Source organism: Cervus elaphus, chromosome 11 (genome assembly GCF_910594005.1).
Source record: "Cervus elaphus chromosome 11, mCerEla1.1, whole genome shotgun sequence".
NCBI classification, from domain to species: Eukaryota; Metazoa; Chordata; class Mammalia; order Artiodactyla; family Cervidae; genus Cervus; species Cervus elaphus.
Window position 1 is genome coordinate 28,295,691 of NC_057825.1, and position 25,567 is coordinate 28,321,257.

The 25,567-nt window shown below is 40.6% G+C and overlaps 1 long non-coding RNA gene across 1 annotated transcript; it reads left to right on the forward strand.

Moving 5' to 3' along the window:
• Positions 1-175: 175 nt before the first annotated feature.
• LOC122703294 lies at positions 176-23,559 on the forward strand. Its single transcript, XR_006343437.1, has 3 exons — positions 176-403; positions 20,850-21,026; positions 22,187-23,559. It is a non-coding gene; the product is annotated as an uncharacterized LOC122703294 (long non-coding RNA).
• The last annotated feature ends 2,008 nt before the right edge of the window (positions 23,560-25,567 follow it).

Consider the following 25,567-nt stretch of genomic DNA (forward strand, 5'->3'; position numbering starts at 1 on the left):
AAAAGACCCACCTTTCAACCTCATGACTGATAAGGTTTGGAGGAAAGAATGACATTCTGTTCAAAAGTCAGGTCAAAAGCTTATCCACACACCGATTTCTCAATCCAGGATCTGTAATACCAAATAAAACAAAGGCCTTGGTCCCAAATGAAGTCGTTAGCAAATATCTCTTTGCTCTGCTGGGAGTTCTGTTCTCTCACAACACCTTTCTGAATTATCACTCTGTATTGAGGCAGCAGTTTTAATCTTTCAAATGAAGTATACAATCTCAGAAGAGGCCAGTGGTTCCCAGAGTGGAAGGGAAGGCTGGTTCTACCCTTGCGCTGGGAGAAACATTAAGATCAAGAGCACAGCTATGGGAGTCAGACAGCCTGGATCTGAAATTGGTTCCATTACCAGCTATGTAAGTTACACAACCTTTCTATGCCTCCTGTGTGAAAGTGAATGAAATGGTTTTCATACGAATGATACAGGTGATGCACTTGTTTAAATCAGTGCCTGAATACAGCAGGCATTCATTAAATCCTGGATATGAATAGGATATAAAAAATAAATATTATTTGCTAAATTTGTGGTTTATTTTGGTAGGTTTTTTCTCCTGCATTTTTATAAGGACCAGTGGTTTTAAGAATCTTGGAAAAATAGATCTGAAAGGAATGTTTATTTTACAGAGATGTAAAAAGCCCAGAGCATTGAGCTCTTCAAGGTCACCCAGATATCTAGAGGTACACTCAGGACTAGAAACCAGACTGCTGACTTCAGACCATTCTCCACTGGACACTTTTTCCCTGGCGGAAGATGTCCAGGACCAAGAAAGTTCCATCAGAGCAATAACAACAACCAGAACTGCCATACCTCCTCCAGGGGCTCCCTTGTCACCCCAAAGATAATCTTAAGCTGGTTTGTTCATTCGTTCATTCACTCACTCACCCATTCCCTCACTTACCCACTCACCCATCACTGAGTTAGGCTATCAGTGAAAGGTACAGAAAAGTAAAATGTAGTCTTTGTCTTTAAAGGACTTTGGTTGAAATTGGAGCAATAAAAGAGGCAGAAATAAAATGATACAATAATACAAACACCTAACGATATGGAAAGTATTAGACAGGTTAGTCATCTTTTGCTATACAACCAATCAGAAGTTTGGTAAAAGAACTTTTGATAAGGTCAGTACATTTATAAAATGACTAGGATAAATGAAACTAAGCAGGTCTACTATGAGCTGGGCTGTGCTTACTGTTTAATGCAGCTGGAGGTGTAGGTGTGGGAGGCGTCAAGTCTCTGCAGTGCCTCTCTGTTCATCTCCCCTGCTGCCCAGGGATGATTCCCTGAGAAGTCCTCCTTAGACAGAATCTGCCTTTTCAACTGTAGCCCACTCTTATAGCACAGCCCTGTTTGTGTGGTGGTGAGGCGTCTGGGAGGGAAAGCGTTCTAGAGTTTTATAGTTAAATGCTTTGGTCCCTGGTAGGTGACCTTCACAAGTGTCTCTTAGACCCCTTCTCTGTTAGGTAGGACAGGAAACACATTGTGGGTTGGAGGCAGGGGAGAGTACTTCTCCCAAATGGACAAAGACTCAGGTAGAATCTTTCCGCTGAAGGGCAGGGCTTCGTTATGGAAATCATTCTGGATTTATTTCAAATAAGTAAGACTTTTCCACCACGTGTCAGAGCCATGAGGTGATCTTTCTTGGTTCTTCACTGTGAGAACCTGGTGGGTTTCCTAGAAGTAAAGTCCATGAAGGTGAGAGTGACCCCCTAAGATCAGAGATTCCAGGAGTCTCTCACTCTGTTACTGCTGCTGCTGCTAAGTCGCCACAGTTGTGTCTGACTCTGTGCTACCCCATAGACGGCAGCCCACCAGGCTCCCTCGTCCCTGGGATTCTCCAGGCAAGAACACTGGAGTGGGTTGCCATTTCCTTCTCCAATGCATGACAGTGAAAAGTGAAAGTGAAGTTGCTCAGTCGTGTCCGACTCTTAGCGACCCTATGGACTGCAGCCTACCAGGCTCCTCCGTCCATGGGATTTTCCAGGCAAGAGTACTGGAGAGGGGTGCCATTGCCTTCTCCCATTCTCTTACTAGTCCACACTCAGCTCCTGCAATTTGTCAGAATTACCACAAAAGTGTTGCTATCAGTGTCTGGCTCCAGTGATTCCCACTCCAGGGAAGTGGACCTCAGTGACCTTACTATCCATCCAGATTTTGGGGGGGTCACTTGCCCTGCTACCTAAGCTTCATGAATCCAAGGAAAGTCCAAGATCTTGAGGTGTTTTTTTTTTACTTTTTTTGGGGGTAAGATTGTGGTTTTTACACGCAGGACTGAAACCTAAAGCTCTAGCTTCATTTTTTACATTTGGATCTGCAGTTATACCAGCACCATTTGTTGCAAAGACTGTTCTCTCCCTACTAAATCTTTTGGCATCCTCATCAAAAATCATTTGACAATAAATATGGGAATTTATTTCTGGACTTTCAATTCTATTCTCAAATGATCCATATGTTTACTTTTATGCCAGTATGACACTGTCCTGATGACAGAAGCTTTGTAGTAAGTTTTGAAATTGGGAAGTGTGAGTCCCTCAAATCCATTATTTTCCCCCAAGATTGTTTTGGTTATTCTAGTTCCCTTGCATTTCCTATGAATTTTAGAATTAGCTTGTCATCTTGTACAAAGAAGCCAGCTGGGATTTTGAAATAAATTGCATTGAATCTCTACATCAATTTGGAAAGTTTTGCTTATCTTAACAATATTAAGTCTTCCAATTCTTGGATGTGGGATGTCTTTCCATTTATGTAGGTCTTTTTTCTTTCAATGATGTTTTATAATTTTAGTTTACAAGTACTACACTTTTGTTACATTTATTCCTGAATGTTTTATCCTTTTAATGCTACTACAATTGGAATTGTTTTTTCTAAGTTTCATTTATGGATTGTTCATTGCTAGGATATTAACATAAAGTAATTGATTTTTGTATGTTCACTTCATATTCTGTAAACTTCCTGACCTTGTTTATTAGTTCTTATGATTGTGGAGTGTTTCTTTTAGGATGATCAGTTATAACTTCTCTACAGTTCAGTGAAATTGGGATTAAAAATGCCCATAAAACTTATCAACTAGAACCATAAAATTTGTCAATTAGAACCATTCTTTAGTCATGTGTGCACAAGAATAAAGATAACAGTAAACAGTAATACTGTTTTGATCTTTGGCTGGAGATTTACTGTCCAAGTATTGTTGTGAAAGTATGTTAAAAAAAGTGTCAAAGATACTGGTAAAAAAATATTGAGACAACCCATCATGTTATAACAGTCTAAGTTGGCACGGAAGCCTTAGCGAGTCCTCACAGACAGGGAAACATTATGGGGGTTAAAGAACTGGAGGTCTCTCTAGTGTTGAAAGTAGGTACAGTGGGAGTGAAGGCACAAGAGAAGTAGAAGGATAAGACGTTGAGACTCATAACGGGATAGTGCACTTCAGAGCTTCAGATGTGGTTGCGTTCCAGGTGATAAGATTCTAGGTGTGATTTGGCTAAAGCAGAGTGGATGTGAAAGACCCTGGAATCATGAAAGTTTGGGTTCATTTTCTGGATGGCTCATCTATTAACACACGGCCTTGATATCACCCAGAATTATGACAAGAACTGGGGTAGAAAGAAAGATTCAGGTCCTATATTTGCCAGTTAATGAGGGGGGATATACTAAGAAGTTGGTAGATGACAGTAATAAAGTGAGGTAGAGGTTGAAAAACCTGAACGACCTAACCTCACGGGATCAAGAGCTTATACCCAATGTAGCCAAGGGTTACAAGGCTCTTTTTAATCACAGTGGCTCCTTCTGAGATGGTTCTTAAGGTGGGGAAGCATCCTGAGAGAATCTTTGGGGTGAACCAGAGAGTTAGCTCATCTCTGCATTCGAAAACTCAGCCTGGTTGTTCTGATTTAACCATCAGGAGGTGTAATTTCCCACTGTTTTCCTCTTCCCAGTGAGAATTTCTGTTTTAGGCAAGGCTACAGAAATCCAGGGAGAATTCCTGAGGGGCATATGGTTTCTGTCCTATTCATACTCTTGTGCTTGCTACTGACAACTACATACAGACTTGAATTTAGATTTCTGATAGACCTTCCCAAGGAAAAACACATATATTTTTCATAATTATGTTTAATTTGATATGAAATAGTATAAATGCATACATTCATTTTAATAACAGGTGTTATTTACAGTGAAATGAACAGATCTTAAATGCACAGTTTGGTGAGGTTTTTTTTTTTTTTTTTTTTGGTGAGTTTTGACAAATGCATAAGCTCTCACCTATATCAGGCTACAGAATATTTACTCTAGAAAGTTCCCTGATGACCCTTCCCACTCAATTCCTGCCCTCTTTGAGGCAACCACAGGGCTGATTTCTATCATCATAGATGAGTTTTGTTATTTTAGGGCTTCATTTTAAGGGAAACATGGTTGGTACTCTTTTGTATCTGGCTTTTTTTGCTCCTCATAATGAGGCTTAAAGTTAGAATTAAAACAAGTCATTCTAATAGAAAATTCTCATTATTACCAAGGTGACTGAATTCAGATCAAAAGAAGGCAGATATGTAAAAGAACTGTGGTGTGTTTCCCTGCTCCTGGATAGAATCTGCCAAGAAAGCCTAAGACACTTTAATTACACGTCGCAGAAATTATCCTGTGGCCAAAGTGCACTTGGCTTTGTGTCCCCATCAGCACCCCCTTCCTGAATTCATCTTCTGTCGATGAACTCTCAGGTTGATTCATTGTTTGCTGCTGTGAACACGCTGCTGACAATATGGGGGTGCAGATATTTCTTTGTTATCCTCTTTTCATTTTCTTTGGATATATACTCAGAAGTAGGATTGCTGGATTATATAGTAATTCTATTTTTAATTTTTGAAGAACCTCCATACTGTTTTCCATAGTGGCTACACAATTTACATTCCCATCAAAAGTGCACAAGGATTCCTATTTCTCCACATCCTCATCAACCTAACTCTTGTCTTTATGCGGACAGCCATTCTAACAAGTGTGAGATGATTTATTGTGGTTTTGATTTTCATTTCACTGATAATGACAGATGTTGAGCACCTTTTCATGTATCTGTTGGCTCCCTGTATAACTTCTTTGGAGAAATGTCTATTCAGTTCCTCTGTCCCATTTTTAATTCAACTTGTCTATTTTTGCTTTTGAGTTGTATGAATTCCTTATATATTTTGGATATTAACCCTTTATCAGATATATGACTAACAAATATTTCCTCCCATTTCATATGTTGCCTTTTCATTTCATGGATTGTTTCCTTTGCTGTGCCAAAGCTTTTCAGTAGTCCCACTTCTTAATTTTTGCTTTTGTTGCCTTATTGCTTGATATTTTCACTCTTCTGGATAAATGTGCTTCGCTGACAAGTGAGTCAAAAGTTTAGTAACCTAATTACAGACTTTTGGAAGTGTGTGTATGCATGTGAGAGAGAAACAAAAAAAGTGGGCAACATTTCTCTGGTAGGACATGCTCCTCAACGACGGCCAGAAAACACTATTGTCTAGTATATCAAGCATTGTTTAGTTAAAATTTGTAATTGAAAGCATCAGTTCAGTTGCTCAGTCTTGTCTGACTCTGCGACCCCATGGACTGCAGCACACCAGGCTTCCCTGTCCATCACCAACTCTCAGAGCTTGCTCAAACTCAAGTCCATTGAGTTGGTGATGCCATCCAACCATCTCGTCTTCTGTCGTCCCCTTCTCCTCCTGCCTTCAATCTTTACCAGCATCAGGGTCTTTTCCAGTGAGTCAGTTCATCACATCAGGTGGCCAAAGTATTGGAGTTTCAGCTTCAGCATCAATCCCTCCAATGAATATTCAGGACTGATTTCCTTTAGGAGGGACTGGTTTGATTGTCCTGCTGATCTCTCAACAGTCTTCTCCAACACAACAGTTCAAAACATCAGTTTTTTGGCACTCAACTTTCTTTACAGTCCAACTCTCACATCCATACAGGATTACAGGATAAACCATAGCTTTGGCTATATGGACCTTTGTTAGTAAAGTAGTGTCTCTGCTTTTTAATATGCTGTCTAGGTTGGTCATAGCTTTTCTTCCAAAGATCAAGTATATTTTAATTTCATGGCTGCAGTTACCATCTGCAGTGATTTTGGAGCCCAAGAAAATAAAGTCTGTCACTGTTTCCATTATTTCCCCACCTATTTGCTATGAAGTGATGGGACCGGATGCCATGATCTTAGTTTTTTGAAAGTTGAGTTTTAATCCATGTTTTCCACTCTCCTCTTTCACTTTCATCAAGAGGCTCTTTAGTTCCTCTTCATTTTCTACCATAAGGGTGATATCATCTGCATATCTGAAGTTATTGATATTTCTCCTGGCAATCTTGATTCTAGCTTGTGCTTCATCCAGCCCGGCATTTCGCATGATGTACTTTGCATATAAGTTAAATAAGCAAGGTGACAATATACAGTCTTGACATACTCCTTTCCCAATTTTGAACCAGTCTGTTGTTTCATGTCCAGTTCAAACTGTTGCTTCTTGACCTGCATGCAGGTTTCTCAGGAGGCATGTGAGGTGGTCTGGTGTCCCCATGTCATTAAGAATTTCCCACAGTTTGTTGTGATCCACACAGTTAAAGGCTTTAGTGTAGTCAATGAAACAGAAGTAGATGTTTTTCTGGAATTCTCTTGCTTTTTCTATGTTTCAACAGATATTTGCAATTTGGTCTCTGGTTTCTCTACCTTTTCTATATCCAGCTTGAACATCTGGAAGTTCTCGGTTCATATACGGTTAAACCCTAGCTTGGAGAATTTTGAACACTAGTTTGCTAGTGTATGAGATGAGATGTGGTAGTTTGAACATTCTTTGGCATTGTCTTTCTTTGGGATTGGGATGAAAACTGACCTTTTCCAGTCCTGTGGCCACTGCTGAGTTTTCCAAATTTATTGGCATATTGAGTGCAGCACTTTCACAGCATAATCTTTTAGGATTTGAAATAGCTCAACTGGAATACCATCATCTCCACTAGCTTTGTTCATAGTGATGCTTTCTAAGGCCCACTTGTCTTCCCACTCCAGGATATCTGGTTCTAAGTGAGTGATCACACCATTATGGTTATCTGGGTCATTAAGATCTTTTTTATATAGTTCTTCTGTGTATTCTTGCCACATCTTCTTAGTATCTTCTGCTTCTGTGAGGTCCATACTATTTCTGTCCTTTATTGAGCTCATATTTGCATGAAATGTTCCCTTGGTATCTCTAATTTTCTTGAAGAGATCTCTAGTCTTTCCCATGCTATTGTTTTCCTCTATTTCTTTGCACTGATCACTGAGGAAGGCTTTCTTATCTCTCCTTGCTATTCTTTGGAACTCTGCATTCAGATGGATATATCTTTCCTTTTCTCCTTTGCTTTTCCCTTCCCTTCTTTTCACAGCTATTTGTAAGGCCTCCTCAGACAACCATTTTGGTTTTTTGCATTTCTTCTTCTTGGGGATGGTTTTTTTTTTTTTTTTTTCTTTTTTTCTTTTCTGTCTTTTCCCAGATATTTATTTATTTATTTATTTTTATTTTTAATTTTTTTTCCATTTATGTTTTATTAGTTGGAGGCTAATTACTTTACAATATTGCAGTGGTTTTTGATGGTTTTGATCATTGCCTCCTGTGCAATGTTATGAACCTCTGTCCATAGTTCTTCAGGCAATCTGTCTATAAGATCTAATCCCTTGAAATTATTTGTCACTTCTACTGTAAAATCAAGGGGTTTGATTTAGGTAATACCTGAATGGTCAGATACCCTGGTGGCTCAGATGGTAAAGCACCTGCCTGTAACACAGGAGACCTTGGTTCAATCCCTGGGTCGGGAAGATCCCCTGGAGAAGGAAATGGCAACCCACTCCAGTACTCTTGCCTGGAAAATTCTATGGATGGAGAAGCCTGGTGGGCTACAGTCCATGGGGTTGCAAAGAGTCAGACATGGCTGAGTGACTTCACACTTTTTTTCACACACTTTCTGAATGGTCTAGTGGTTTTCCCTACTCTCTTCAATTTAAGTCTCAATTTTGCAATAAGGAATTCATGATCTGAGCCACAGTGAGCTCCTGGTCTTGCTTTTGCTGACTGTATAGAGCTTCTCCATCTTCAGCTGCAAAAAATATATCCCATCCATCAGAACAAGACCCAGATTTCCCCATAGCCAGTCCCTTCCATCAGGAAGCTTCCACAAGCCTCTTATCCTTATCCATCATAGGGTAGACAGAATGGAAACCACAGTTTATAAAAAAGATAAACAACAAAGACTACTACATAGCACAGTGAACTATATTTAAGGATAATGTAAAAACCTATAATAGAAAAGAATCTGAAAAAGAATATATATATATCTCACTTTACTGTATACATGAAACTATCATAAAACAGTATTGTAAATCAACTATGCTTCAATAAAAAAGAAATTGGAGGGATTCTTGGGACCTAATTTCTCTGAACATAAAGTTAACAGGTTAATTAAATACCAGATGACCTCTGATATCCCACCCAAGCCAAACTTTTCAAGACTTTTACACTCAGTTCAGTTCAGTCACTCAGACTCTTTGCGACCCCATGGACTGCAGCACATCAGGTGGTTCTGCAGCACGCCAAACCCCGTCCATCACCAACTCCCGGAGTTTACCCAAACTCATGTCCATTGAGTCAGCGATGCCATCCAACCACCTCATTCTCTGTCATCCCCTTCTCCTCCTGCCTTAAATCTTTCCCAGCATCAGGGTCTTTTCAAATGAGTCAGCTCTTCGCATCAGGAGGCCAAAGTATTGGAGTTTCAGCTTCAACAGACTCTTACACTATTTGGTTTTAAATTATCTTCCAAGCCTCATCTTCTCTAACTCGATATAAACCTGGTTTTATTTTTCATATATTCATAGATTTTTACCATTAGAAATACATTTTTATATCACTTCATAAAAATTAAAATTCAATACTTAAGAGTTCAGGAGCAATGAAATATTTTTCTTCTCTTCAAATGAATTTATTAATTCAGTTCATGTTCCATAAATTGTCACTGATCTGGTAATTTGCTGAAAACATTTATATACAAATATTCCTCTAAAATAAAAAGTCTGTGGACACTAAGAAATTTATTCAGCCATATATGTAATCTTAGAATAAAATACTCTGAAGACATAAAAATGAGTAAGACATGAGAGTATAATAAAAAGCATTTCTACTGGAGGAGTTTGACGATATATGTCTCTAGAGATTTAAAATTTCATTAGAATCACCTTCTCTCCATTTTCTTTTATTTCAAAGATCTTTCATACAGCACACTACTCTTATGTTGGAAGTTTATCACTAAATTTAACTTTTTTACAATCTTAATTACCTCATTATTTCTTCTTCGCAAACCATTTGAAATATTGGAATAAAGTCAGTTATTGCCAGGCTTTATGAAAATTATATTAAATTCTAAACTCTCCTAGCCCCTTCTGAATGGTGTTACCCTAGATAGTTGCTTTCTCTATAGCTATCCTTTTTAACACCAACATTTTTATGCACTTTGTCATTTTAAAGAAAAATTTTCCATAATCAGAGCATCCTCCTCAGAGAATAATGGACAGAGCTCAGTGTTTTCTTTATGATTAAAGGTTATCCTCAACCTTTTTCTTTTACTTCAGAATCATTTATTAAGCATACATTGAACAAATCGCTAGAGATGCTACTAAACTAAGTCCGTGTAGGGCCTAAGTACAAGGAGACATGTTCGGGGCATATTTGGGGCAGCAGGACACAAGTGATTGCTGGCCTGGAGATGGAAAAGGTTATAAATGTATCATAACTGGTGTGTCTTCATGTTTTTTCATTTTTGTTCCACACATACCCTTCAAACTAACACTAAATCTCCCATGTATACCTCTTTTTATCCATTACCAGATGTTCACCCTCTTTTAATCCTCAAACACAAATCTACAAGATAGATGGGTAAATGGTATCCTTCCCATCTGGTGGGTGAAAAAGAAATACAGGCCCTAAGGGTAACTGCTTGCCTGGATCCTGCAATATGCAGCTGGTTGAAGTGAGGATACATTTGTCTTCCAAGTCATAGGCTGACTCCTAGGTTTCTCTGATTATTTTGCCTAATCTTTGCACAAAATAGGAGAGGAATTAGTAGTTGTGAATAGGAATGGAAATATGGTGAAAAGGAATACATCTATAATGAAACTCATTAGCTTCCTTCAAAAAATAAAATGGCAGGTCTCCACACAGGTTGGGAAGCTGGATCACAGAACTCTGACGTTCATTCTTGAGATCCACTTGCCCTTAAGGGTTTTTTTACACTGGCCCCTGGTGTACAGGGGCTTCCACCAGCTTTTACACCAGCTTCCCTGGTGGCTCAGAGGGAAAAGCGTCTGTTCACAATGTGAGAGACCTGGGTTCGATCCCTGGGTCAGGAAGATCCCCTGGAGAAGAAAATGGCAACCCACTCCAGTATTCTTGCCTGGAGAATCCCATGGACAGAGGAGCCTGGTAGGCTACAGGCCACTAGGTCGAAAAGAGTTGGACACAACTAAGTGATTTCACTTTCTTTTCACTTAAGCAGGTATACAGATCACTTTCTTGACTCTCCACAGCACAGCTGAGAAACACTTTTTTCAATGTATTTAAATAGAGATTTTTTATTCAGATTTTCCACTCCATCTTAATCATTTTGATTTCAAGTTCTTTTCTTTCAGCAAACTAAAGATATTGTTCAGCATCTTCTTTCATCCAATACTATTGATGACACATGTAAAGCCACTTATTTTGAACAACCTTTTTCTAACCCTCTCTGGAGGCTTCAGCAGTTTGTCTTTTCTCTTGTAGTTTTTAGCACACTGACTATATACCTCATGCTCTTAACTTTTACTACTTTTGTACGCTGCCTTTTATCTTTGTTGTGTGTTTATTTTTAATCCTGCTCTATAGTTGGTACCATTTGAATCTGAGGATTTATATGTTTCTTCAACTATGAGAAATTTCATTCTATTATTTCTTCAGATTTTACCTTTCCTCTGTTTTCATTATTTTCTATTGGGTAAATACTATGGCTTGCAGAACTCTCTTCCATGTCTTAAGTTTTCACCTTTTTCTCACCTCATCCTTCATTCCCAGGCTATCTTTCAGATATCCAGTTTCCTTTATAGCTGCGCCCATTCTTCTATTTATATCTACAGAATTTTTAATTTCAATAATTTTTTACTTCCAAGGTCTGTCTTTGGTTTGTTTTATAACAGATAGTTCCTGATTCATGATTGTGACTCTATCCTGTATCTGAAGACACTAATTAAACTGGTATTAAAGTCCTTTTCTTATCACTCTATTAACTTCTGCATAGTTGTACCTCTGTTGGGTTGTTATTTTTTCACGGTGGCTGCATGCCAGATATTGGTGATTTCTAATTGTAGCTCATCTCTGTGGTTTGGATCCTTTGCCAGATCCTTTACACTGCCAGGCCCTCAGCCATCCTTGTGGGAGCTGGAGAAACGGCTACTGAGGTTCGTGCTCCCCACTGTTTTCCGTTGAAATGGGGAAAAGGTAGGGTGCATGCTGGATGGGATTCCTTAGAGGCTGGTATTCTGGGCTGAGCCATTCTCTTTGGGACTGTCAGGTTCTGCCTCTCCTTGAGCATGGCTCCTGGCCAAAGACAGGTCTGAACGAGTGGAGAGGCACAGCCACTGTGGGGAATCCCAATGCATCCCCTGTCATTTGCACTGAATCCCTCTTCTCTGCTCCTGGCTTCTACCTGCAGGCATGCGTGCTCAGTTGTGTCCAACTCTTTGCCACCCTATGGACTCTAGCCCACCAGGTTCCTCTGTCCACAGAATTTTCCAGGCAAGAGCACTGGAGTGGGTTGCCATTTCCTTCTCCAGGGGATCTTCCTGACCCAGGGATCGATACCCCGTCTCCTGCATCTTCTGCATTGGTGGCTAGACTCTTTCCCACTGAGCCACCTGGGCAGCTCTTCTCCCCGCAGGCCGGCAGAATTCCTCATGAAGCCCCCACGTGCTGTGGCAGTACTTTCCAAAATGGTCCAGCACAAATTCCAGACTGCAATTACCCTCTTCAAACTTATCCTTTGTTTTCTTAGACTCTGAGAAATCCTCATAATTTTCATTAGCCAAAATTTTCCCTTTGAATTTACAGAATGGGGTATATATTCCCATACTCACAAAAAGAAAGCCAAGGCTTAGAATAGAAGGACAGAGAGGGTTGGGGAAGGAGAAACATTCCTGTGTGCAGTTAGTTTCCCAACAGAAAGGCAAAAACCTCCAATTTTATTTTGGGTTGGTTGTCTTTTTCTTATATTAGAGATATTAACCAATTGTTAGTTATGCTGTAAATACTTATCACATATGTCTTTCAATGTTGTCTAAGGTACTGTCTGAGATACAGAAATTTTACATTTTTATGAGGACAAATCTGTCTATTGTTTTACTTCAAGATTTCTGGGTGTTGTGTCATACTCAAGAGGGCATCCTAATCCAAACTGAAACCTATTTTACTATACAGTGACTTTTAATATTCAATAGTTCAGTCTTTTGTGATTAGATATTTCATGTTTAGATACAGATCCATCAGGATTTTAATTTTGTGTTTGGTCTGAGGTTTCGTGTGTATCCCTTTTCCAAATGGAGCCTTTTATTGCTGTTGTCCCCTTCTGCTCTGCTACCTTGTATTGGTGGGTGGGTATGCAGGAGTTGTGAACATTTGTTAATATTTTTAGTTCATCTTTCACCAAACCATAAGGAACCACATACTTGATCTGAAGTATCTGATGAATTGGATTGTACCGCAGTGAGAGTTCTTACCCTTTGAGATGAATGTAGTAACTCCCTAAGATTTGGAGTTATCTCTCTCGGGGACAAGGTGAGTGAGAAGCAGGATCTGTAGATACAGTTAGCTAGAGCATCCACAGAAGAAATTTTCCAGTTTTCCCTTTGAGCACACAGCTAGAATCCATCTCCCTGCTTCCTTCACGACTGGGTACAGCCATGGGACTATGCTCTCCCCAGTGTAATGTGAACAGTATTTATGCCAGGCCCCTAAAAACTCACTTATACTCCTCCATCCTCCTTTTTGAGGCTGAATATAGAGGATGCATTTCCAGGAGATGAGGCCATGAGATGCAAGGATTCTGAGTATCTGTAAGACTGTGCATAGGGTTTGCTAACCAGAAACACTCACCTTGGACTTAAGTAAGAAATAAGCTTCTTTGGTTATTTGCCTAAGCTAAGACAGAAGACTTAGGTTTCTAGTAGATATGTTGCATCCAGTTAGGGAAATTTCCTTCCATTTACCTAATTTACCAAGAGACTTTCTTGTTTAATCAGGAATGGTTATTAAATTTAAAAAAAAAGTATTTACTTATTTGGTTTTTGGCTGTGCTGGGTCTTCATTGCTGTGTGTGAGCTTTCCCTCTAGTTGCATAGGACGGGGGCAACCCCACATTGCGGTGCAGCGGCTTCTCCTTGCAGTGGCTCCTCCTGTTGTGTAGCACAGGCTTTAGGTGATGGGTTTCAGTAGTAGTTGCAGCCCGCGGGCTAAGTATTTGTGGCTCGCAGGCTTTGCAGTGCATGAGCTCAGTAGCTATGGCACGTGGGCCCAGTTCTCTGTGGCATGTGGGCTCTTCCTGGAGCAGGAATCGAACCCATGTCCCCTTCACTGGCAGGTGGGATGTCAACACTGGACCACCAGAAAAGCTGTGTGTTACATTTTATTAATACAGTTTTGACATCTATCAAGGGTATCATAGACATCTTACCCTTAAATTTCAAAATATAATAAGTTACAACTGTTATATTAATATTGTCCTTAAAACAAATGGTATTGTGCTCAGTCAAGGCCAACTCTTTGCAACCCTTTGGATTGTAGTCCACCAGGCTTCTCTGTCCCTGGGATTTTTCAGGCAAAAATACTGGAGTGGGTTGCCATTTCCTCCTCCGAGGGACTTCCCAAGCCAGGGATCAAACTCACATCTCCTGCGTCTTCTGCATTGAAGGCAGATTCTTTACCCATTCAGTTATGGGGGAAGCCCCGACAGTCCTTAAAACAGAATTATATTTAAATAATTTCATGGCGTAGTATTCTTTTAAAAGCAGTTCTGGAAATGACTTTGCTTATAATTTGTTAAAACTCTCCAAATACTTCATTGGTTTATGGTTTTCTTGTTTTATTCGACCTTTGTTCACTTTCCACATTGAGTTTATGCCAGATACAAACTGAGATGCTTTTCAGATTTTTCTTTGGTCTTGAACAACTGATGTCATGAGTCACTGGGGCCTGTCTTTTTGGGAAATACATTTTTTTTTAACTATAGTTCTAATTTTCTCTATGGTTATTGGTCGACTCAGTTACTTACAAGTGAAACATCTTTCTACTTTGGAGTTTTCTGGGCCATAGTTTTTCCAACTTATATCGAGTTAATGAGCAAGCAACTGAAAGCAGACCTGTATTCCTGTACAATATGTTTGGTATTCTTGATGTACAATTTTACCTATTTAAGTGTTTTAGAACTTAAGTCTTACTGTGGATAAAAAGGAACTTGGGTTCTTATAGATAACCTACATCCTTTTTTTTTACTAATTGGAAAAATGTACTTATTGAACTTATCCATGTTAAAACTTCTGAATCCTAAAATTATCACAAATATGAGAGCTTAACTAATAGAAACTGGCAAACTTCTGTCTTTAAATATTCTAATTTTGTTACTGTTTAGTCACTAAGTCTATCAGACTGGACAGTAGCACGCCAGGCTTCCCTGTCCTTCACTATCTCCTGAAGTTTGCTCAAACTCATGTCCATTGAGTCACCGGTGCTATTCAACATCTCATCTTTTGTAGCTATATGTGAAAATGAAGTGTCTTATTAACATGACATGGTGATTTACACTTTTTGATTATCTGTATCTTTGGAATTAGCTGCTGAATAGAAACTTGATATGACCATAAAGTAACCTTTATATGGCTTGCTATAGGGATTTGAAGATGCATTTTCTTTTACTTTTCCTAATCATCTCATTATTAAAACCAAAGTTACATGTTTTTATGCAAAGTGAATTCATTTATTAGGAGGCTATCTAATATCATCTCTGGTCTATATCAATATAGTTCAGAACATGGACTTTGGCCTAGCTCTGTGACATTTGGCAAGCATTTTAACCTCTCTGTATTTCAGATCCCTCAATGTGAAGTGAGGATAAATATGCTATCTGCTTGATAGGATTTTTTGAAGGGTTAAGAGTTCAAAATGAGAAGTTACTAGAACATTCCTGGGGAAAATATGACTACTGTGAAGAGTAAATAAATAAAAAAATGCTGGGAAAGATTGAAGGTGGGAGGAGAAGGGGACAACAGAGGATGTGATGGTTGGATGGCATCACTGACTCAATGGAGATGAGTCTGGGTAAACTCCGGGAGTTTGTCATGGACAGGGAGGCCTGGCATGCTGCAGTCCATAGGGCCGCAAATAGTCAGACATGACTGAGTGACTGAATTGAACTGATTTTTATTATAATATAGGAGAAATCACAGGCACCTCTCTGAAAATCTTTTGCTGATTTTGTTCTCATTATTAGAGTGTCCTTTATGTTAAGGAACATTCTACAAATTGTCATAATCTTATCCTAAACCTCATGATGTAGGTATCATTACACTCTGTAAGAAAAACTAAGAAGCATGAAATAACTGTTCAAATTCACAAAGCAGCAAGAGGCAGAATTGGAATTTGAATCCAGGTCTGTCTGACACCAAAGTCATGCTCTTTTCATTACATCATTCAACCTGATGCTACCTCTCTCTGTAAAACCCACCACAATCACCTCTTTCTGCCCTCACCAAAGCAGAGCAGTTAGTATTTCTTTTGCAATACTGAAAATTATCCAGCAGTGTACACTTCTGTTGGTATCTGAGGACATTAATGATTTATTCTTGCTTCTCTCAGCTTACCCCAGATAATGCGTCAATCAATACTCAGTCTTTGGTTTTCTCTATGCCATGCGTCTCAGCTTCCAGTTTCAAATAGGTGTTTAAGGATGTTGTCTACTCAGACAACACTAAAAGGCTACTGTAATCAAAACAGCATGGTTCTGACATAAAAACAGACATATAGATCAATGGAACAGAATAGAGTCCAGAAATAAACCCACACCCCTAAGGTCAATTGATCTTCAACAAAGGCAGCAAAAATACACAACAGAAAAAAGACAGTCTCTTCAATAAATGGTTCTGGGCAAGCTGGACAGCTACATGTAAATCAATGAAATTAGAACACTCTCATATACCACATACAAGAATGAACTCACAATGGTTTAAAGACCTAAATATATGACATTACTGTAAGTATCCTGGAAGAGAACAGAGGCAAAACATTCCTGGACATAAATCATACCAACATTTTCTTAGATTAGTCTCTTACGGTGAAATAAATAAAAGCAAAAATAAACAAATGGGACCTAATCAAACTTAGAAGGTTTTGCACAGCAAACGAAACCATCAACAAAATGAAAGTACATTCTATGAAATGGGAGAAAATGCTTGTAAATGATGCAACAAACAAGGGTTTAATTTCCAAAACACACAAAGCTCATACAACTCAGCATCAAAAAACAAAACAAACAAAAAAAAAACCAACCAAAAAACCACAATAAAAAAATTAGCATAAGACCTAAATAGACATTTCTCCAAAGAAGACAAATGAACAATTTTTACTCTATCTCACATCTGGATTACACTTCACAGTTGATACATTTTTTTCTGCATAAATTACCCCTTTAATCCATTATAATAATCTTCAGCTTAAAAGTTATATTTTTATTATGAAAGAAAAAATTGAAGCTTAAGGGTGGTATATCACTTGCCCAAGACCACAAAGCTAATCAATGGGAAAGTAAAATACATTACTTTACTCCCAGTTCTTAATGGGAGAATTAAACTATGTTCTTTGAGATTCTTCCCTACATGCTCTATTCACTCTGAATCACAGCACTGAGAAGTTTCCAGAAAAGGATACTTGCTGTTTTCCCACATCTCATAGGTGTCAAAGAAAATAGAGACTTAAATAAGTAGCAGGAGTGATTTAGGTTAGATATTAACTGGGTGGCTGATGCTGATGAGACTAGAAAAGATGACCAAAGGATACTTTGAGATAATCTGTCTTGAAAAAACAGTACAGGTTGGATTCCATTCCAGTACATGCCTGGGAGTGCAAGAAGTAATTCAATGAATACTTGTGAATTATTTGAAAGCAGTTTATAAATTGGATGATTTAATGGAGTTTAAGTTCTCTGATTCTATAACAAATATTCTACCGAGTGGATTTATACCACTGAAAGTTGCTCTCTGGTGTATGGGGATGGGTCTTGTTTTTTTGACCCCTTCATCTGTGATCTCTGGAGAATGCATACCCCCTTATTCAATTCCATTTCATACCCTCAGGGTTAAGGCCTCAGGGAAGAGGTCAGAGATGACCTAACTTACCTGGGGTCCTGAGCTGCTTCCTGAGCAGATAGCTTTCCATACCACTGTTGATTTGATTTCACTCTGCACCCCAGGGAGATTTTTAAGGAGATATAATTTTGGTCTGAGTGTGGTTCAATTTCCAACCTTCATCGGATGTCAGATCATGTAAGATCATGGCATCCAGTCCCATCACTTCATGGCAAATAGATGGGGAAACAGTGGAAACAGTGAGAGACTTTATTTTTTTGGGCTCCAAAATCACTGCAGATGGTGATTGCAGCCATGAAATTAAAAGATGCTTACTCCTTGGAAGGAAAGTTATGACCAACCTAGACAGCATATTAAAAAGCAGAGACATTACGTTGTCAACAAAGGTCCATCTAGACAAGGCTATGGTTTTTCCAATGGTCATGTATGGATGTGAGAGTTGGACTATAAAGAAAGTTGAGTGCCAAAGGATTGATGCTTTTGAACTATGGTGTTGGAGAAGACTCTTGAGAGTCCCTTGGACTGCAAGGAAATCCAACCAGTCCATCCGAAAGGAGATCAGTTCTGAGTGTTCATTGGAAGGACTGATGCTGAAGCTGAAACTCCAATACTTTGGCCACCTGATGTGAAGAGCTAACTCATTTGAAAAGACCCTGATGCTGGGAAAGATTGGGGGCAGGAGGAGAAGGGGATGACAGAGGATGATTTGGTTGGATGGCATCACTGACTCAATGGACATGAGTTTGGGTAGGCTCCAGGCGTTGGTGATGGACAGGGAGGCCTGGCATGCTGTAGCTCATGGGGTTGCAAAGAGTCGGACACGACTGAGCAACTAAACTGAACTGAACTGAACTTATGGGATGTCAGTGCTGAAGCATAAAGAAAGGACAAGGTAGCTGGCTTAAGACAGTAAGCCTAAAAGAAAGACACCTAGTGGGGAAAATAAAATTATCTGGGTATTTATCCAGATGCTGCCACAATCAGATACCTGCCTTAGAGCAGCATCTGTAGGGTATTAAATCCAAATGATTTCACTCATGCTGGAAAGTCCCTTCTCTCCTCAACAGAAGTGTCATCTGTACATCTTAAATTGATCCTGTACATGCTAAGTTGCTTCAGTCATGTCTGACTCTTGCGACCCCATGGACTGCAGCCCGCCAGGCTCCTCTGTCCATGGGACTATCCAGGCAAGAATACTGGAGTGGGTTGCCATGCCCTCCTCCAGGGGATATTCCCAACCCGAGGATCAAACCCATACCTTTGATGCCTCCTGCACGGCCAGGGGAGCTTCTTTACCAGTCAGTTCAGCTCAGTTCAGTTCATTCGCGTTCAACTCTTTGCGACCCCATGGACTGTGCATGCCAGGCCTCCCTGCCCACCACCAACTCGCGGATTTTACCCAAACTCATGTCCATTGAGTTGGTGATGCCATCCAACCAAATCATCCTCTGTCGTCCCCTTCTCCTCCTGCCTTCAATCTTTCCCAGCATCAGTGTCTTTTCAAATGAGTCAGCTCTTCGCATCAGGTGGCCAAAGTATTGGAGTTTCAGCTTCAGCATCAGTCCTTCCAATGAACACTCAGAACTGATTTCCTTTAGGATGGACTGGTTGGATTTCCTTGCAGTCCAAGGGACTCTCAAGAGTCTTCTCGAACACCACAGTTCAAAACCATCAATTCTTCGTGCTCAGCTTTCTTTATAGTCCAACTCTCACATCCATACATGACTACTGGAAAAACCATAGCCTTGACTAGATGGACCTTTGTTGGCAAAGTAATGTCTCTGCTTTTTAATATGCTATCTAGGTTGGTCATAACTTTCCTCCAAGGAATAAGAAGCGTCTTTTAATTTCATGTCTGCAATCACCATCTGCAGTGATTTTGGAACCCCTCAAAAAATAAAGTCTGTCACTGTTTCCACTGTTTCCCCATCTATTTCCCATGAAGTGATGGGCCCAGATGCCATGATCATCATTTTCTGAATGTTGAGTTTGAGCCAATGTTTTCATTCTTCTCTTTCACTTTCATCAAGAGGCTTTTTAGTTCCTCTTCACTGTCTGCCATAAGGGTGGTGTCATCTGCATATCTGAGGTTCTTGATATTTCTCCTGGCAACCTTGATTCCAGCTTGTGCTTCTTCCAGCCCAGTGTTTCTAATAATGTACTCTGCATATAAGTTAAATAAGCAGGGTGATAATATACAGCCTTGATGTTCTCCTTTTCCTACTTGAAACCAGTCTGTTGTTCCATATCCAGTTCTAACTGTTGCTTCCTGACCTGCATACAGATTTCTCAAGAGGCAGGTCAGGTGGTCTGGTATGCCCATCTCTTTCAGAATTTGCCACAGTTTATTGTGATCCACACAGTCAAAGGCTTTGGTGTAGTTAATAAAGCAGAAATAGATGTTTTTCTTAAACTCTGTTTACCATTAGTGCTCAAATGACCCTGTACAATGTGTGTTAGTTGTTCAGTCATGTCCGAATCTTTGTGACTCCAAGGACTGTAGCCTATCAGGTTCCTCTGTCTATGGAATTCTCTAGGCAAGAATACTGGAGTGGGTAGCCATTCCTTTCTCCAGTGGATCTTTCTGACCCAGGTCTGACCAGGTCTTTCTGATCAGGTCTGACCAGATCTTTCTGACCAGGTCTCCTGCATTGCAGGCATATTTGTTACTGTCTGAGTCACCAGGAAACTAATTCTGTTTCCCTGATGTGTTTAAATCTACGTGTTTTAGTTTCTTCTTTATTCAAAAGGAAGAATTAAAACTTTCCACCTCACAGTGTTACAGAGCTAAGTAATGGAGGTTTCTGAAAGGTATCATGCATTCCACTTTAAAGACCCTTTCAAGAGAATATCGAAATTAAGGAAAAACTATTGTAGAACTCATCTAACAAAATACTTCCTAAAAATTAAGGTAATGCATTATATGCAAACAAAAGTGGTAATCAATTCATAAGTAATGTGCATCTGAAACTCAAAAAGATAAAAAAGAGAATCATTTTGTAGAAAAAGCACTGCTTCTTACCCACATATCCTTTCTTTCCTGTGTCTTTGAACTCCCCTCATTGGGGAGCCCTGACTTCCAATACTGTAGCTGACAAGTGAAGAACTGGGTTTAGAGGGGCAGTCACCAAAACATTGTTTTAGCAAAGAGCCCAGCTTTTCCAACAGGCCCGCACAGTGAATCTGGAGCAGCGATCACACTGCTCCTGCCTAACGTGGAACATTTAGCTTCCAGAAGTCCACAGAAGAGAATGCAGAGCTGGGGAGGGTACTCAGTGATGATGCTGTTCAACCAACCCTGTTACTGTGCAGATAACAAAATTGAAGCCAAGACATAAGCCAGTTTTTTTTTTTCTCTTTTAAATTTCAGAGTTAAATTCTTCAATGAAGAATGCAATGAAAAGCAAGGTGAAAAAATCAAGGGTGTATACATGTATCCCACATTCAGGGTGTGACTGTTTGTAAGCAGATGTGCCTTCAGATGGCCCACCAGGTCTGCAGAGCCTACAGAAAAATGAAAGATCACTGCATACCGAGTATCATCTCAGTAAGTACGTGGGGTTAAGGCCAACAGAATTTAGCTTCACGCTTAGCAGATCCCCGTTCTTGCAGAACTCTCTTCTAAGCCCAGATAACATCACATAACATTAGAATCTTCCCTCCAAAGATCTGCCTCTCTACCTCTTCAGGGCAGCAGGAGCCTTCTGTTGGCAGCTCTAATCAGCGCAAGATCAACACAAATTCACACACCTCAATCACTCTGTTTTCACCTACTCTAGATTGCTTTCTTTCAGATTTAATTGTCTGAATTTTAGTGTCTGTGATAAGAACTCAGGGGTCATATCACACACCTCCGGAATCCTTCCACTGATTATGGACTGTGCCCTGCAAGTGATGACAGTAGGATTTAGGCAATTATGAGTGCAGGATTTTCTGGCCCTGTCAGGATCTTCACAGAGAACGTCATGCTGTGCACATTCTCATGGAGCTGGCTTGATTTTGCAATTTTTTACACCCTATTGTAAAATACTGCTATCTCCAACAAGGTCCCTGTCCAAGCATGCTTTGATGTTTTACTGGAATAAATGGCAGCATTCAGGATTTAAGCATCAAAAGTAGAAATACACGTTTTTCTTTTTTATTCTGTAAGATTTAACGCATCAATTATAAGCTTAATCACAAAAGAGGATGGTGAACAAAATGTGCTGTTGTGGAATTATGAAAATGTTTTAATACTTTTATATAACTTAGAATGTTTCTACAAAGAAAAAATTATTATATTTCTGAATCATGTCAGTGTTTTAAAGGATCCCACTGAATGTTGCGGGGCTTACTGGGCCTCTGAGAGGCTTCGTGACACTGGATTGTAGGGCACCCCCTGAGCCTAGTGATGACAGGAAACACTGACTTCCAGGTTTGGGGCCACCTTGAGGTTTTATGATTCTTTGCAAGCTCTAAACTCATAATTAAAAATGGATTGCCAAGGCCTGGGGCATGATTCCAACATTAGTTTTATTGTTTTGAAAGTCCAGATCTGGAATCGAAATGCTTCAGAAATCCACCTGAGGAGCTGAATAAAAGGCAGGTGGTCCTTCAGGAGGAGAGGGGGCCGGGGTACCTTATTGTTATTAACACTCCTGTGATTTCTGCTTCTTCTGTGTTTTCCTCAGTGTGACTAACTAAAATGCTCTTTGTTCTTTGTTCCAGACTCAGAGACATCCCTGCCACGCGGCACACAGATTTATAACTCTGGGCAAAGGTTTCAACAAATATGATTTCTTCACTCCAAAGTCCATCTATGTGTATTGCCTGAAATACAGAGCAGTGTGTGATTGTCTGCTAGTCTCTAATCCCAGGAGCCTTGGCAGCTGAGGCAGGATGAGTTCCTAAAACTCTGGAGACAGAGATGGCTCACACAGGCTGGTGCTTGTGTAGGGGTGTTCATGCAATTTATTGCTCTTTTTTTGAACTGACATAGTGTCTACACCGACACAGCCCAGAAAAAAGAAACTATTGTAAATGAAAGATCTAAAATTTGTCTATTGTAAATGAAAAGATCATAACCCAAAGATTTGATGAAAACATGCTCCTTATCCAGACAGTCCACTGTAATGTTTCAATTGAAGAGTTTCACTCAGAGAAGGAGAATGGGTTCAAACAAACAAACAAACAAAAGACAACAAGATCCAGGGGTTAGGTTTGATGGTCTTAAACACACAAGGACGAAGACAAAACTTCTGATTCCATATCGGCGACCTGGGTACATGACCTGGGATGTAAATCAGAATCTTCAAAGGCTATATTTCGCTTTTCCATCCACCTCTTCCATGAAGACAGGCAATAGGGAGGTACTTGAATTTTTTCATGTCCTATGGCTGTCACTGAGCAATTTGTTTCTTAACTATCTCCCATGAACATGGCTGAAATAACAAGTAAAACTCACCCAGGTGCCCAATTGGAGGAATGTACTTCTAACGTCCAAAGTCCATGTGAAAATGTTATCTGAAAAATATTTGACATGATACAATGATACTAAACTCACTCTAATGAGCAGTCCTGTAAAAGGCATCCATTTTGGGGCCCAGGCCAGATACGAGTGAAACTCAGTAGTAAGAAGGACAATCTGACTTTACCACAAGGTCTTACGGCAGAGTCCTGGTATGGTGTTAACCTTTGGATTACCCAATCTTGGGAAGGAGCCAACTGGCCTGTAGAACACCTGAAAATGAAACACTACCCATCATAGGTGGGAAAGTACGTCTGCCTAAGTAACTCTGATAAGAGGCCCTCGAAAATGGAAAACCACAAAAACGCCAATACTATAGCTCTTGAGAAGTTCCTTGTTTAGTGGGAAAAGGAGATAAAACATAAAATGCTTGGGACTTCCCTGGAGGCCCAGTGATTAAGAATCTACCTGCCAATGCAGGGGACATGGGTTCAATCCATATTCTGGGAAGATTCTGCATGCCTCAAGAGAACTAAGCTCATCTGTTAGAACTACTGAAGCCTGTGTTTCTAGAGCCTGTGCTCCATAACAAGAGAGGACACCACAAGGAGAAGCCCAGGAATCAGAAGTAGAAAAAGCCTGTGTGGGGAGGAGCCAAGATGGCGGAGGAGTAGGACGGGGAGACCACTTTCTCGCCTACAAATTCATCAAAAGAATAACTGAACGCAGAGCAAACTTCGCAAAACAACTTCGGATCGCTAGCTGAGGTCATCAGGCGCCCAGAAAAGCAGCCCATTGTCTTCGAAAGGAGGTAGGACAAAATATAAAAGATAAAAAGTGAGACAAAAGAGCTAAGGACGGAGATCCGTCCCGGGAGCTCTTAGGCGGCATTGCTTGGGGTAGGGTCCGGGCCCGAGTGCCCTGAGGACAATCGGAGGGAACTTCTGTGAGTTGCCAACTTGAACTGTGGGAGACCAACAGAGAGAGAGTAAATTAACCGGCCCGAACACACTGCCGGCCGTTCGCAGAACAAAGAGACCGAGAGGGTCCAGAGAGGAGCTCGCAGGCTGCGGACCGGCCCAGCCCCGCCGGAGGCAGGAGGCAGGGGGGAGGGGAAGGTCGCGGCGAGACACAGGGCGCAGGCACCCGACCGGCGCGGGCGGGGACTGGGGCTGGGGATGCGGAGGGCGGAAGGCGTGCGCACCTGACTGGCACCAGCGGAAACTGAGACTGGGTCCGCGGAAGGGAGGGGGCACGCCACACCTGGGTAGAGTGCGCCCACCAAGCCCCTGGCTGCCTGGACCGCTCTGACGGGGAAAGCACAGAGAGCAGGCGCAGCTTTTCCTTCCGCGCTTTTGTGGAACACCCGAGGGCTGGAACCTCGCGCAGCGCGGGGCGCGCTCCATATAGAACAGCCGGGAGCCTGAGCAGCACACACGGAGAAAGCAGCGTCAGCCCCTCCCGGCAGCCCCAGCCCATCCCCGCGGCGCAAGCCTGTCCCCACAGCGCCAGCCTCTCCCTGCAGCGCAAGCCCCTCCCTGCCCCGCAGAGCGACGGAACTAGCTACCTGAATAAGAGTCCACCTTCCGCCCGCCTGTGTCAGGGCGGAAATGAGGCTCTGAAGAGACCGGCAAACAGAAGCCAAATAAACAAAGGGAACCGCTTCAGAAGGGACTGGTGCAACAGATTAAAATCCCTCTAGGAAACGCTGACTACACCGGAGGGGCCTGTAGATATCGAGAAGTGTAAGCTGGAACGAGGAGCTATCTGAAACTGAGCCGAACCCACACGGACCGCAACAGCTCCAGAGAAACTCCTAGATATAATTTTACTTTTTTCTCTTTTTTTTTTTTAAATTTTTTTCTTTTTTCCTTTTTTTTCTTTCTTCTCTTTTATTTTCCTTTAAAATCCCCTATTACTCCCCCATTACTCCTTAACTTTCATTTCCACAGACTTTTACGATTTTTTAATTAGGGGGAAAAAAAAATTTTTTTTTTCTTTTTTTTTCTTTTTCTTTTTTTTTCTTTTTTTTCTTTCCTTTTTCTCTTCTATTTTCTATTTTTCTTTTTCTCTTATTTCTTTTAAAGTCCTCTAGTACTCCTCTACTACTCCTTAATTTTCATTTTCAATACACTATAACCTTACAAAAAAAAAAAAGAAGAGAAGCCCTATTTTTAAACCGAAGATTATTCTCTCCCAATCTTGACTCTCTGTTTTCTACCTCAGAACACCTCTATTTCCTCCTTTCCCCTTCTCTTCCCAATCCAATTCTGTGAATCCTTGTAGGTGACTGGGCTACGGAGAACACTCTGGGAACAGACAGCTGCGTAGATCTGTCTCTCTCCTCTTGAGTCCCCCTTTTTCTCCTCCTGTTCATCTCTATCTCCCTCCTCCCTCTCCTCTTCTTCATGTAACTCTGTGAACCTCTCTGGGTGTCCCTAACGGGGGAGAATCTTTTAGCCATTAACCTAGAAGTTTTCTTATCAGGGCTGTATAGTTGGAGAAGTCCTGAGACTACAGGAAGAATAAAACTGAAATCCAGATGCAGGAGACTTAAGCCCAAAACCTGAGAACACCAGAAAACTCCTGACTACATGGAACTTTAAGTAATAAGTGACTGTCCAAAAGCCTCCATACCTACA